This window comes from Artemia sp. Qi Xiang Cuo, chromosome 19 (genome assembly GCF_049724085.1).
Source record: "Artemia sp. Qi Xiang Cuo chromosome 19, ASM4972408v1, whole genome shotgun sequence".
In the NCBI taxonomy this organism is placed as follows: domain Eukaryota; kingdom Metazoa; phylum Arthropoda; class Branchiopoda; order Anostraca; family Artemiidae; genus Artemia; species Artemia sp. Qi Xiang Cuo.
This window is the reverse complement of record NC_142812.1, coordinates 42,868,763-42,884,331: the sequence shown is the minus strand read 5'-3', so window position 1 is coordinate 42,884,331 and position 15,569 is coordinate 42,868,763. Positions and strand designations below refer to the sequence as shown.

Here is a 15,569-nt window from a genome sequence, read left to right as displayed (position 1 = left end):
TGACGGCCTTAAACTATCCACAACTTAAGATGATTCAACAGCCCCAACCCCTGGTAATGAAATATCCATCCCAATGTCTGCTGTAGTAATTTCACCAGCTCAGACAAATACAAATACCCCACCCCCAAAATTTGAACCCAAAAAACACATTGATTTTCTTAGAATGAATATTTTTGAGAAACTGAGAAAGAATTTGACCTATTCATTAATAGAAATGGAAAATCTGAGGTATTTGCAAATGATGCAGCTTGTCTGACCCCTTTGCTGGATCTGAAACTGATTGGTAGCATGGCAGCAACCTGCAAACCAAAAGAACAAATTCTTCAAAAAGAAACTAGGCTAGTCATTTATAATGTATCAAATCTATATGGAGATACTGATATCCAAGAAGGCCTTACTGATAATGCCGATTTGAACTGTCAAATAGTCAACAACAAGACTTAAGAAAAGAAATGATCAAAATGAACTAGTATCTAGCAACTCAGATCTGTGTGTATTTGAAGGAGAATATTCACCACAAAAGTTATTCTTATTTCGGGGAAGAGTTGCCTTTAGACACTATGATGAAAACCAATCCAATGTAAGCATTCCTTAAAACTAGGGCACACACAAAAATTTTGTCCATTTGCCACATCTGTTGTTTGTAAAAATTGCACTTTGAGGGGTCACTTGGAAACCAATTGCCAAAACCCTACAAAATGCACAAACTGTGGTGGTTTACACCTTCCTGAAAACAGAAATCTATGTGCAAATACAAACAAAGAAGTCAGTTAATAAAAATAGCTCAGGAGAAAAGTATACCAGTACCTATAATTGCAAATGCTATGAGAAAAGAGACTAGACAACCTCAGCTAAACTTTTCCAACACACCCTCCAAAATAACAACTCCTGCCCAAGATCAGAGAAGATATACGCAGCAAGTATGAAAAAAAATACCTTCTACTAGCTTTAATGAGACTTACTCCCAGTCAACTACTGAATTTCCCATAAGTTTGGCTAGCCCTTCTTTCCCCAGACTTGATCAAAAAGCAGGAAGACTTTCAACAGGTAAATCCTCTTTGCAACCGATAAGACTTACCTCCTTATCTATTAGAGGCACTAAACCTCTCAGAAGAAATACAAAACCCCCAACACCCACAATTTTAGTTGGTAATCAACTTAGAAATTTGTCAAAATTCATTAGTACCCAGGAACTTATTTGAACATCAAATTATGACATACAAATGAAAGGCGTATTAAGTGAGAAAGCACTAGAGAAGCACTTTCCAGAGTCCTTGCTGAAAGAAGTGACACATGAATTTATGGAGCTAGTTGCTATAGTTGCTACTCAAAACAATCAAATTCCCCAGTGATTAAATAAAAGCCCACCCAATTGACTAACAAGATTAATGTCATAGATAAACTGATTGTACTGCAATGGATCACATTCTCAATTAATAAAATGAAAATAATGGAACTCTGCTCATATTTAAATAAAGAGAAAGTGGATATAATTTGCCTCCAAGAAACGCATTTGAATAATCTTAAAAAGTGTCCATACAAGGATATAAATGCTACAGCAAAGATAGAGATTCTGGCAGAAAAGTAGGGGGGGGGGATTATTTTATAGATAAAGAGTTTAGTTCATTCACCATTACCTTCACAGCAACATGATTACGAAGTTGATGTGACAGGAGTCTCAATCACTACAAATCAGGAGATACGCTAATAATTAAATCAGTGTATAAACCAATGGTGACATAGATGTGTTTAATATTTTATCAACTGAAGCAGAGGGCCAAAACCTTTATTTTTGGTGACCTAAATGCACAGAGCCCACATTGGGAAGATGTTGAGCAGTCAAATCAAGCTGGAAAAAATGTGGAAAGACTTATTAGAAAATAATAACATAGTAGTTCTAACACCATATAATTTACCAACATATTACAATTCCATAAATAACAAACATTCAACCATAAACATCCAACTAGGTCCTGCTTCTGCTGTTGATCAGGTGTCAATTAGTAGAGTAACAGATCTACAGAGTGATCACTGTGCTGTAAAGACAATTATCTCACACATGTCTTGTGAAACAAAACTTTGTAAAAGGAAATTTATTAACAAGTAAGGTAAATGGCTAGCATTCAAGCAAATGCTGCAAGAAGCTGATTACACTCTGCTGGAAGACTCTTCCCTAATTGACAATAAAGTGAAAACCCCTACAAAAATTATCATGGATGCTGCCTAAAAACAATCCCTAAGACAAGCAATAATGCTTGGGCCTCTCCTGGCAATAAAAGAACTAAAGACTGGTGGAATGATTTATGCACGGCAGCAGTGGAAGCTAAACACACAGCAAGAAAGGCATTTCAAAGACATCCATCAATAATCACAGCAATTGAATATAAACACAGCTTGGCAAAAGTGAAAAAAACATGTCTACAGGCTAAAAATGAGGCATGGGATAAATTTATGACTAGTGTAGACCATCACACTGCAGTATCTAAGATTCACCAATATGTAAGCAAGATGAATGGCAAGAAAATGACACTTGATGATCAAAAGTATGAAATAAAACACCAGGATCAGCTAATAACATCTGACAATTTAAAAGCTGAGATATTTGCAAAAACATACATGAAGAATGATGTAGAAGCTATTTTGCCAATCCCACCCGTATGTGTCGTCTCTTCAGTAGCACAACATAAAAAGTCTTTAATTTTACCTTTTGCATTACCTGACTTAGACACAGCCATTGAAGAATGTAATCAAAACTCATCACTAGGGTATGATGAGGTACACATCAAATGGCTGATTGAATCACCCTATACCTTTCAAAATAAACTTCTTGAAGTATGTAATATGGCATGGAGAGAAGAAAAATTCCCTAATTCCTGGAAAATTGCCCTTATTCACCCAATCCTCAAACCTGGGAAATCACCCAATAAGCCAATATCAGTCCTCCCCACCATGGGCAAGATATTTGAATGTATGATTTTAAAGAGATTAGAATGGCTAGCAGAGGTCAATCAAATGATACCCCAATCCCAAACAGACATAGCAGAGGCTTTGCAGGGTGGTGAATTTAGAATTGCTATGCTGTTTGATTGGACAGATGCTTATGGAAACGCAAACAAAAAGACTAGAAGTTATGAATAATAAAAATTTTCCATCTATAGTGGTATCAATGATAGATGATCTACTTTGTGATTATTCTTTTCAAGTTCAGGTAAATGAAACTTTGTCTTCAAGAAAATAAGTTAAAGATGGTCTCCCACAAGGAACTGTCATAAGTCCTCTTTTATTCACACTGTATATTTCAGAATTAAAACTTAAAAGTCAGTCAAAAAATAGAAAATTTGCTGATGATCTTCTGGTGTGGAATACACAAGAATAAACGAGGCAAACGAGGCGATGTGATAACAGCATACAAGCTCCTAAATGCTGAGGATACCATTCCTGGCCTTTTTCAACCGGACAATTCAAACAGAACTCGTGGTCATTCTCAAAAGCAATTCCGAAAACGAGCCAAAACCAGACTAAGGAACAAGTTCTTCTCAAATAGAGTTGTCAGCTTGTGGAACTCCCTTAGTGAAAAAACAGTAACCTCTGCCAGCGTGGATGCATTCAAGACATCAGTGGATAGGGAGTGGCTCAACAAACCGTGGTGCACCATTTGGGACGCCACAAATGATGATTAACTATCATCACTGAAGCTGGCGGACACAGGATTCGTCCTATCGCTAGCAAGTGTGATTTAAGGTAATTTAAGGCAATAAAAACTTACTCTAAAGCATAATTCAGGAAGACTTAGATGATGTGTGCCTGTTTTCTAAAGCTTTTGGTCTGCCAATTTCGTCCTAAAAACAAAGGCAATAGTGTTTTATAACTGACAAACAACCCTCCCTAAACCCTTAGTGATAGAAGGGAGTACAATAGCTTATCAGCCATCTGTCTGTCTACTGGGTATGACCCTTGACTGCCTTTTAAAATGGCAACCACTTGTGATGATGTTGAGAATGTCAATTTTGAAGCGACTCATCATCTTAAAGCGACTTGCAGGATCTAAATGGGGATCTTCACCAAAATTGATTATTGATTTTAATAAGCTGTATATTCGATCTAAAATAGAATATGGCATTCATTTCCTTGTAAATATCCCTGTAACTCTATTTAAAACCCTTGAGACACTCCAAAATTCAGCCATAAGAATTGGATTGGGACTGCACAAACATACTGCAGTAGATAAGCTAAAAGAACTCTCTGGACTACCTGCTCTGAAAGATAGAGCTACTATGCAGAGAAACTGTTACTTTACAAAAATATAATATTATGGTGACAAATATGCAATCTTTCCAGCCATTTTTCCAAACCCTAGCAAGCCTCAGCACCATAAGTCTTCTTGGTGTCAATATCTGAAAGATCATCCAAATTGGAAAAATGAACATGCAGATAGTTACTCTTTTCCAAATTCTCTGCCTTGGGAAATGGAGGCCCCTGAGTGTCATCTCCAACTGCTCCCTCAGGATAAATCTTATTATACTGATCAGTTTGTTTGTCAGCTTTTTGCCAATAAAATTTCCTGAACATACTCAAGTTTATACTGATGGCTCAGTAAAGGGAACAAATGCAGGAGCAGGGGTTTGCATCCCATATTTTTCCTTGAATATTTCAGTAACTCTCCCATCCAATACTTCAATTTTGTCAGCAGAGTTGTTTGCCATTCTAAAAGCACTGGTAGTTACAGTCAACCTTAGACCAGCTTCAAAAAAAGTGTTAATTCTCACCAATTCTATGTCTGCCATCCAACTAATAAAAAAAATAAATTATGAGGCAACTGATTCAGATTTAAAATCTATTAGAGATTCTCTCCTAAGCCTTAAGAATGTGGACACTTCAGTTTGCTTCCACCATATCCCCAGCCATAAAGGACTGACCCACAATATGACAGCCGATAGGCTAGCTAATGAAGGAACAAATGCTTGTGCCCCTCCAGACTCAAAACTTGGGAACCTTCAAGATATTGTAAAACACTGGGGAAAATAAAGTGCACCCCATTTCAATCAAGAGAAGATTTGTTGTGGTATTACAGGTTAAAATCTGGATACCTGTTGCTAAATTCTCTTCTATTCCAATGGAATCTCCATCATTTGCCACTATGTAGGTGATGTTCAATATCAGTGGACCCCCCCCAACATATCTTTTTTGAGTGTTTGGTACTGGAACCACAAATCACAAAGATTAAGTTAAGCTGCCAGAAAATGGGTGTTCCAGAAACATTTGACACCATCATTAATTTACAACAACATCCTAACACTGAAAGACCAATCTATAATTTGATGATTCAGATCAAGAAGAAGACAAAGGAACAATGATAGAATTCTACAGTGCAGAAGAGAGCAAGAATGAGTAGGAAGCACCACATTGGTATCAGCCGGCCTATTGGCCTTAAATTGCTGGGGACAGTTAGCTCAGGTACTTGCACTTCCCACAACCCATCATCAAAATTATGGCTTTCAAATGACATGCCTAGTGGAGTGTATTTTTATTTTCAGGTGCTGCTTTTACAAAGATATAGAATTATTGCTGACCATTTCTAAAAACATTGCTGAGCTGAAGAAACAGAAGGATTGAAGATACATAATCAAAGGGGTGAAAGGGCTGCATGGTAGTCCATATATCCTCATACAAATTCTGGAACTGGAAATAATCAACAACAAAAATTAGGGCAGTGGGCCTACTTGTATTTAATTTACTTTCCATTAGGCTATTATCCGTTATTCTAGCCTATAGGCTAGGCCTATTATCTTTGACAGCCTAATATTACTATCTGATCTTGTGTGAAACATAGCCTAGCCACAAGATGTTAAAAATCAGCCAGGTGTGGAGACAGAATTGCTGGGTTTCAGCAAAATTTAAAAATCTGTAAATCAAATATTATAAAGATAACTCATGCCACCCTTTCTATTATGCTGAGAATTTTTTTTACCTCCACACAGGGTTGACGCCTAGTGAAAAGAATTACTAGATTCTTGAAATAAATACCTAAAATAGCACATAAATCACTAGATTATTCAATAAAATCACTCGAATTATACAACTCTTTATCATTGTAAATAATAATTGTTTTGTTTCTTTACCATGATCTATACAGGCGCACCTAAAGGAGGGGATTGAAATTACACTTCTAGATATGGAAAAATACCTTTATTTGACGTTTTGTTTTTTCTCAAGCGAAAATTACCATTGAAATTTTAAAAATGCCTTTTTGCATCTTTATCTAGAGAATATAACAATTGCCTTGACGGAAGGCCTACTCCAAGACCGTCCTTTGCAGGACGGTATACAGGATCACAAACGAGATGATGGGCAAGCGGCAAAAACTGATGGCCCTGTCAAGGATAAAAACGGAAGAATAGTCAGAGAAGAGAAAGAAATAGAAGAAGTCTGGGCCAACCATTTCGAAAGTTTCTTAAACCGTCCAGAAACGTCAATCCGCACAACATACAAGAGACTACTTTTCTTATTCTTGAAATCGACACCGATCCTCCTGCAGAAACTGGGAAAATTTCAGCGTCAAAGAAGCTGAAGAACGGAAGAGCTCCAGGAAACGATAGAATTTCTGCTGAAATGCTAAAAACGTCTATTAGATCCTATGTGAAAACCTGGATTCTACTTTTTAGCACGATATGGTACGCCGAGGTTGTTCCAAAAGAGTGGATGCGCAGTACCCTTGTGAAACTATTCAAAAAAGATGATGTCATGCTGTGTGACAACTGGCTAGGAATCAGTTTGCTCTCTATTCCGGGAAAGCTTCTTGCCTTCATAGTTCTGCATCTTATTCAGCCATAATCGACAAGCATTTAAGAAACGAACAACACGGTTTCTGCCAAAACGGCTCCTGTGCAAATTTCATTTTTGCATTACGAATGATGTTATAAGAGACAAACGAGTGGAGACAGAAGCTATACTTAATTTTCATTGAACTTGAAAAAGAATTCGATTCTGTCCATCGAGATACGCTCTGGAAAATCCTCAAATACTACGGTGTCCCTGACAAACTGGTAAGGCTAATTATGGCTCTATAAGAAAGTACGGACTGTTGCGTACAGAGGAGTGAAGGCCAAACGAGATATTTTAGGATCACCTCTGGAATAAGGCAAGGATGTCTACTATCCCCTTTAATCTTTATACTGGTCATAGATTACATCCTCCCCGGATGCAAAAACTACGGAATCCCAATCAAAAATTAAAGGAGGATTGCAGATATAGACTTCGAAGACGACATTAGTCCGCTCAAATAAGACAAGCAGAAACTCCAACACTTTTGGATGTTCTGAGAGAAAATGAACTTTGGTTTGGTCTCAAGATAAATGCATCAAAAACTAAAAAGTATGGCTGCCACGGGATCCCCCCTCAACATAAAGTGCGGCAAAAAGGATGTAGAATAGGTTATTCAGTTTAAATATCTGGGAAGCAAGGTAGAGAACACAGGGGCAATATACAAAGAGGTCAATTCTTAAATCTGACTGGCTAGTGAGGCTTAAACAGATTTTGCAGTAACAGAAGTACTCGACCGACGACCTGGCTAAACCTTCGAGTCTTCAACAGTAATGTCCTCCCAGTTATGCTGTATAGAAGCGAATGCCGGGAGTTAGATCAGCAGCAAGAGAACAGCCTCAAAGCCTTTGAGAACAATTATCTTCGAAGAATCCTCAACACAAATTGGAAACAACACGTCTCGAACCAGACAATACGTCAAATTACTGGGAAACCTGTAGGCTTAGACATGACCAGAACCCGAAGATGGAAGTACATGGGACATGTTGTACGAATGAAAGACGACCGTACACCAAAGTCCATCCTCCAGTGGCAAACAATGGGAACGCGACGAAGGGAAAACCAAAGAACACACTATGCGGAACATACCAGAGGGACCTTCTCAACGCAAATACGTCCATACTACCCATTGGGTAGACGTTATGGCAGCAGCCTATTTGAGGGAAGACTGGCGTCTCTTCGTCGATGCCCTGTGTGCATCGACGGAGGATACACAGGAGGATCTAAAGTCTAAGGTAAGGTTGTTTCCTCCCTATATTTTCAGGAATTGGTACCATTGGCTTATACCCTGATCACTGAAATTTAGTTTTCGGTGATCTAATCGAAATATTTGCTTTTTCTTTTTAGTTTTTTTCCTTGTCGATTCAAAACCCCATTTTTTTCTTAAAAAATATAGAAACTATTTTCTTTATGCTCTATTTGAGCTGGTATAATAACTGGGACACCAGCGACAAATTTGAAAATGAACTTTTTAATGTTGTCATGAAAAAAGTTTATCACACCCTTCGCAAATTTCGATAATCATCGGTTTTGTTGTTTCTTTAATAAAAAAAGAGGTACTTGTTAATTATACGGAAAACACCCAAGAAGTTAAGTAATGTTAATCCTAATGAAATATGCCAAAATATGATGAAAATATAATACTTCAGTTTATATTTAAAAGTAAAATTATACTATATTATAATTAGTAATTTGGACCTATATATTTGCAAATTATGGAGTGTGGGGGTAAAGTAACAAAGTGTAACATAACCTTACCCCCTCCCAACTAATTTGCAAATATATGGCCCAAGTTAAACAAGTCCAATGCATTCTGTCACCCGTTATTTGTCTCTGTGGATATGAAACTGGTTTTCATAGATTTTACATTATCCTTAATATCCTTAGAAAATTGTCCTTGGCATACTTTCATCCTTAGACTTATCCTCAGGGCCTGCGTTGGGCATGTTAAATCTAAAAATATAGTTTCGGAGCCTTTCAACTATGCAACACAAAATTGCTATCTCAAACTCTTGATCGAATAATTTTTCGGGGAAAAGGAAGTTGGGAGGGGGGCTATTAGCCTTCCGATCTTTTTATCATAGGCAGCGCGCTAGCACTACCTAAGTAAAGAACGATGTGGGCACAATGTTTTTTTTTTTTTTTTTTTCTCCATACCCGGACACTTCATATTGAAGGAATTTTCGTAGAAGCTTTGAAAAGGGCTCATTCAATTGCAAATTGGAGTGGCTAGTGCCCTTTTTAATAGTCGAAAGTGGTTGGAGGGCAACTAGCCCCTCCCCCACGCCCATCATTACCCCAAACACATCCAATCGAAATTTTGAGATAGCCATTTTGTTCAGCGTAGTTGATTTCCAGATAAAAAATATGTTTTTGAGGAGGACACTCCCCCACAAACCTCAGGGCAAGGGTTGTTAGTTATGCCCTGGGGACATATAATGTTTTTATAGAAGGCGTTGTCGTAGAAGCTTCAAAAAAGGCTCATTCAATTGCAAATTTAAAGGGCTAGAGCCCTTTTTAATAGTCGAAAGTGATTGGAGGGTAACTAGCCCCTCCTCCCACGCCCATTATTCTCCCAAACACATACAATCAAAATTTTGAGATAGACATTTTGTTCAGCGTAATTGATTTCCAGATAGAAAATATGTTGTTCAGGAGGACACTCCCCCACAACTCTTGGGGAAAGGGTTTTAAGTTATGCCCTGAGGGCATATAAGGTTTTTATAGAAGGTGTTGTCATAGAAATTTCAAAAAAGACTCATTCTATTGGAAATTCAAAGGGCTGGTGCCGTCTTTAATAGTCGAAAGTGATTGGAGGGCAAGTAGCCCCCCCCCAACACCCATCCTTCACCCAAACACATCCAATCAAAATTTTGAGATAACCATGTTGTTCAGCGTAGTTGATTTCCAGATAGAAAATATGTTTTTGAGGAGGACACTCCCCCACAACCTCAGAGCAAGGGTTTTAAGTTATGCCCTGGGGGCATATAAGGTTTTTATAGTAGGCGTTGTCATAGAAACTTCAAAAAAGGCTCATTTGATTGGAAATGAAAAGGGCTAGTGCCCTTTTTAATAGTCAAAAGTGATTGAAGGGCAACTAGCCCCCCCCCCCCCCCGCACGCCCATCATTCCCCCAAAGACATCCAATCAAAATTTTGAGATAGCCATTTTATTCAGCGTATTTGATTTCCAGGTAGAAAATATATTTTTGAGGAGGACACTCCCCCACAACCCTCGGGGCAAGGCTTTTAAGTTATGCCCTGAGGGTATATAAGAACGATGTTGCACAATGTACTATGTATTTTATTTCCTTTAGAGCAGGGCACTTCATATGGAAAGGGTCGTCGTAAAAACTTCAAAAGGGGCTCATTCGATTGGAAATTGAGAGTTCTAGTGGCCTTTTCAATAGTAAAAAGTGATTGGAGGGCAACTAGCCCCCCCCCACGCCCATCATTCCCCCAAACATATCCAATCAAAATTTTGAGACAGCCATTTTTTCAGCGTAGTTGATTTCCGTATAGAAAATATGTTTTGAGGAGGACACTCCCCCACAACCCTCAGGGCAAGGGTTTTAAGTTATGCCCTGGAGGCATATAAGGTTTTTAAAGAAGGCGTTGTTGTAGAAACTTCAAAAGGCTCATTCGATTGGAAATTCAAAGGACTAGTGCCCTTTTTAATAGTCGAAAGTGATTGGAGGGCCACTAGCCCCTCCTGACGCCCATGTTTCCCCAAAACACCTCAAATAAAAATTTTGAGATAGCCATTTTGTTCAGCGTAGTTGATATCCAGATAGAAAATATATTTTTCAGGAGGACACTCCCCCACAACTCTCAGGACAAGGATTGTAAGTTATGGCCTGGGGGCATATAAGGTTTTTATTGAAATCTTTTTCGTAGAAAATTGAAAAAGGGCTCATTCGATTTGAAATTCAAAGGGATAGTACCCTTTTTAATAGTCGAAAGTGATTTGAGGGCAACTATCCCCCCTCTCGAGCCCACCTTTTCCCCAAACACCTCCACTCAAAATTTTTAGATTGCATTCTTATTCAATGTAGTTGAAAGTTTTGGAAATTAGGTCTTTAAGGATGACAATCCCTCCCCCCACAGCCCTCAGGGGTCCTCCAATCAAAATTTTGATTGGATGTGTTTGGGGGAAAGGTGGGCGTGAGAGGGGGGTCAGTTGCCCTCAAATCACTTTCGACTATTAAAAAGGGTACTATCCCTTTGAATTTCAAATCGAATGAGCCCTTTTTCAAGTTTCTACGACAAAGATTTCAATAAAAACCTTATATGCCCCCAGGCCATAACTTACAATCCTTGCCCTGAGAGTTATGCCCTGGGGCATATAGAGTTTTTATTGAAAGCGTTGTCGTAGAAACTTCAAAAGGGCTCATTCAATTGGAAATTAAAAGGGCTAGTGCCTTTTTCAATAGTTGAAAGTGATTGGATAGCGACTAATGCCCCTCTCACGCCCACCATTTTCCAAAACCCATCCAATCAAAATTTTTAGAGTTCCAGTCGAACGTTCTGGAAATTAGGTCTTTTAGGATGATAACCCCCTCAGAGCCCTCAGTGCAAGGGTTGTAAGTTATGCCCTGGGGGCATGTAAGGTTTATATAGAAAGTTGGTGTATAAATCATAGGCAGCACGATCGCGCTGCCTAAGTAAAGAACGGGGACAACGAGACAAGAAACGGGGACCAAGTAAAGAGGAGGACATTCCCCCACAACCTTCAGGGCAAGGGTTTTAAGTTATGCCCTGGGGGCATATAAGAGCGATGTTGGCACAATATATTATTTATTAATTTTTTCCTTTAGAGCAGGGCACTTCGTATCGAAGAAGTTCCCTATGCCTTCCCAAGGCCAGAACAAAATTTGCACTTTACTGAAAAAATAAAAATGAATGTGCATTGTCAGTTTAATATAGATATACTGATATTTAGTAATCAAAATGCTAATATTATTTGATTTAAGTTATAAAAGTAATAAAATTTATATTTTTTAAGTAAAGTGCAAATTTTGTTCTGGCCTTGGGAAGGCATAGGGGTTTTGTGATCAACTTATGTTTATTTCTGCTCGTTTTGAGTTTGACTCTGTTAAATATTGTAATTTCTGTTCGTTTTGGGTTTCATTTATTTATCGATAGTGAATTGGGGTAGTTTCACGCTTGGTAGATTATTTTATTTTATTTTTGCTAATTTTTGCTTAATGGAGTTCCTTACTTTTCTTTGAAAAAGTTATTTTGTGGAAAAAGTTTTTTAAATTAATTCAAATAACAGGGACACCATAAATTTTAATTTCCTTTCAAATGAGCCCTCTTCCGAAGTTCTAGAACCTTTGGCTTGATACGATCGCCCCAAGAAAAAACAACAAATTAATAAAAAATCCATAATTTTTCTTCTGGGAAATATTACAAAATTCAGCACTGTTGCAGATAGGGGCTTAAAACCTCTACAGTAGGGTTTTCTGGTACGCCTAATCTAATAGTTTGGTTTTTATTCAAATTCTTTTACTTTTAGTGGGTGTTTCCTCCCTCTTTCAGACCAAGTTTTCGCAGTTTCTCGCCTTTTATGGGTTAAACTAAGCTTAATGAATCTTATATATTTGGAATCAACATAATAAGCCGGTGATATATCAATTGATATCAAAATTCCGTTTCTAGACTTTCGGTTACTATTGTCACTCCCTTCTTATAGTTCTTTACTACAAACTGTTTGATATGTTAGCACATTTTGTTTTTTGATATGTTAGAACATTGTCTGATATATTACAAACTGTTTGATATGTACTCGTCAACTATGGACTTTAGATTTTATCATTCACTTGTTTCTGTCCTCTTTGCTACAAAGTAATATTTTCTAATTAAAATGAATTTCACTCATTTCCCACTAGCCATTATATTCATCGAATATCTTATTCATAAATGTTTTATCATATGCAAAAGTGCAGCTATTCTACAAAGGCCTGAAAGCAAGGTGAAACATTTTATAAGTAACAGAACCCCCCTCCCCCACCCAAAATGTTTTTATAAATATTTACATGAAAGCATGTACAAAAAGGAAGAACTAAACTTCTATACAAATTCTTTGTCTTCCTAACAGCCTTTTCGAAAAAACTCAAATTTAAAATAGCAATGAATTCCTTAAAAGACTTTGTGATTTAGATGATGTTCTTGATTCTGATGCTCAGTTGCCGGTTATGTAGGTTGCTGATGATCTGCTTCCTATGTTATCAAGATATGAACAATGCAGGTCCCTAGAATGGGGTTTGCCCATAAAATGGATTACAACATGTAGTATAATTCAAAGTATTATTCAATACAAATGCCTTCTAGCTTCTGGCAAGTGTTTTGTTTAAAATTGGGAAACCTGACCACTTCTAGATGATAAGAAATATGAACTGATGCGTTACCTTTGATCTCTACTACCAAATTTTTCTACTATAGTCGAGGCTATAGAGGGAGAATTCCTTCCCACCCTAATGTTGCTTTGCTCTGTCTGGGTCTCCTAAAAAGTCATTTTGAGTAATCTAATGGTAGAAAATGCTTCCAAAAGAAAATGTGATAAACAAGTTTGACTTTCGCTTCCCAAGGAATGATCTCATGGTGACAGCTGCACTTTTGGACTTCGAAATATTCAAGATAAATGAAATTGATGAGCGTCTAAACCTTCTTGATGGTTCACTGACAAGAAGGGAATTCTTGTTCGAAATGGTTAAGCCTCTAATAATGGCGGCTGACATAAGGTACTTCATCACATTTCTTGTGAAAAGAATTTGTCCAATCAACACTCCAGGTCCCTCCACTTCAACGTATGGTGAGCATTTTAGTGCAGTAGAAATTCTTCTGTACGGAGAGGAGAGGGTCCTCGAAAAGCCTAAAGAGGAGGCTATAAACTCTGGTGCTGTCAGTGGATCAGCTACCCAATAAGTTGTGTGAATGTGGCTAGTGGATTTTCTCAGAAGAGCAGCAACTTTAATTCTCCTCATGATCATACATGAAAAAAAACGAGGCTGCTCGATCAAATAATGTGTCAGAATGACAATGCAGAACAGGATGAAATCGATGATGTGATTAAACGTCAAGTAAATTTATGCCAGGGCTTGTCAGCCCATACCAGGAGATCAAAAGATCCTACCTTAGTTGATGCAATCAGTCCAAGCATTGCCTTCTGGAAAAGATACATTACTCAGCTGCCATGGATTGAAGCTTTGGCAAGAAAAGTTCTATCGTTGCCGGCAACTAATGCCACAGTAAAAAGGGTTTTCAGGGGTGCAGGACTAATTGTTGCTTCTAAGCTCTATCTTGCCCTCACACCGTGTACTCAAGCTCATTTTTATGCATGATAACTAAAAGCTTGTCAAAACTTTAAAGGAAAGTGACAGGGTTTATTTCTAGCTAAGTGTTTTGAGTTATTTATTCTGGCTAATTAAACTGCTTGAGAATTGACAAAATAGGGAATTTAAAACTTATTTCAAATTAAACTCTGAAATTTAAAGCCAGAATAAAAAAAATATTAATATATAATGCTTTTCTTTATTAGATGTTGCCTCTTTTTATATATAATTTTTTCTGCGAAATGTTACTTCTTTTTCTTTTAACACCTGGGAACGATGTGTTCTTAAAGAATGGCATGCTAAGTTTTCTGAAAATTGGCTCAAAGATTTGTGAAAATACACTAAAGTTAAACCTTGATCGTTTGATATGCTTACCCACCATGTTCAAGTACGTCCACAACCGCAGTACCTTAATTGCTGAGATGGGGAGGAAAATAATGGGGAGAGCATTCTCAAGGGAGTTGGTTAAAATGTTTAATTTCAAAACTTGTATTTTATCACTCTCAAGTGAGAGGATTCAATCTTGAAGCAATAAGAAATAATAGTTTCTGTAGCGTAGAAAGTGAGGGGTTGAGGGGTAGGGTAGTTAAAGAAGCGGAATTCAGGTCGCAAGACCAGGAAATTCAGATATGAAGTAACATATAAACTTCAGATTCCATCAAGGTTTCATAAATTAGCCATGGTATTATGGTGCAAGTAAATTTGTTTAATTCAAGCTTTAGAGCTAAATTTAAATTAAATTTTAGATTAACTATTTTGTTTGGATTAATTCAAATATCAGGCAGTTTAAGGTCTTACTATCGATCATTTTGGGCAAAAGAATGTTTGTGAGAAGTTAAGATTGATATCTCATCCTTATTTTGTCGGATGTTCGGTCACGGTAATGAAACCAAATAGGAATTGTGGACGGAATTGTGATAACAACTGATACCAATTTCGTTTTCAAAACTTTTTAAAAGTAGCCTAAAACAATTCTAAAAATAGAACAAACGCCGATAAATTAGCGGCGCTCCGCCTATAATTTTTGGGTGACGCCCCAAAAAAAAAAACGGCCCCGCCGGCGGCGCCCCACTGGCATAATTGTGTCCGTCACCACTGAATTTTATTTTGGCACGGCTTAGGGGTCTACTCGAGAAGGCATAGGGGTTTATGAGCCTTCTCGTTTAAATCTTTTCAGGTTATTCTTTAAGAATTTAAAATTTGGCCTGCTATTGGATAAACTTATTCAACAATTTTAACGACATACACTCTTCTGAAAATCTTGACACAAATATTAGTGTTTAATTTAGTTTTACACCTCCTCCAGTTGACCTAAAAAATAAAATGTAATACTATTCCCAAAAAATTCTATCTAAGCTTTTTGAAAGCCTGGACACACTTACACTCTTTTAATTTAATTAAATTTTAAGAGCAGAGG

At 37.5% G+C, this 15,569-nt stretch overlaps 1 protein-coding gene across 1 annotated transcript in view; it reads right to left on the bottom strand.

The window, feature by feature from the left end:
• Positions 1-5,829, bottom strand: part of LOC148940873 (uncharacterized) — a 53,496-nt gene extending 47,667 nt beyond the window's left edge. Inside the window, exon 1 of the mRNA XM_089104753.1 lies at positions 5,807-5,829. The gene's annotated coding sequence lies outside the window, so the exon portion shown is untranslated. The remainder of the gene's footprint in view (positions 1-5,806) is intronic.
• Positions 5,830-15,569: the final 9,740 nt, after the last annotated feature.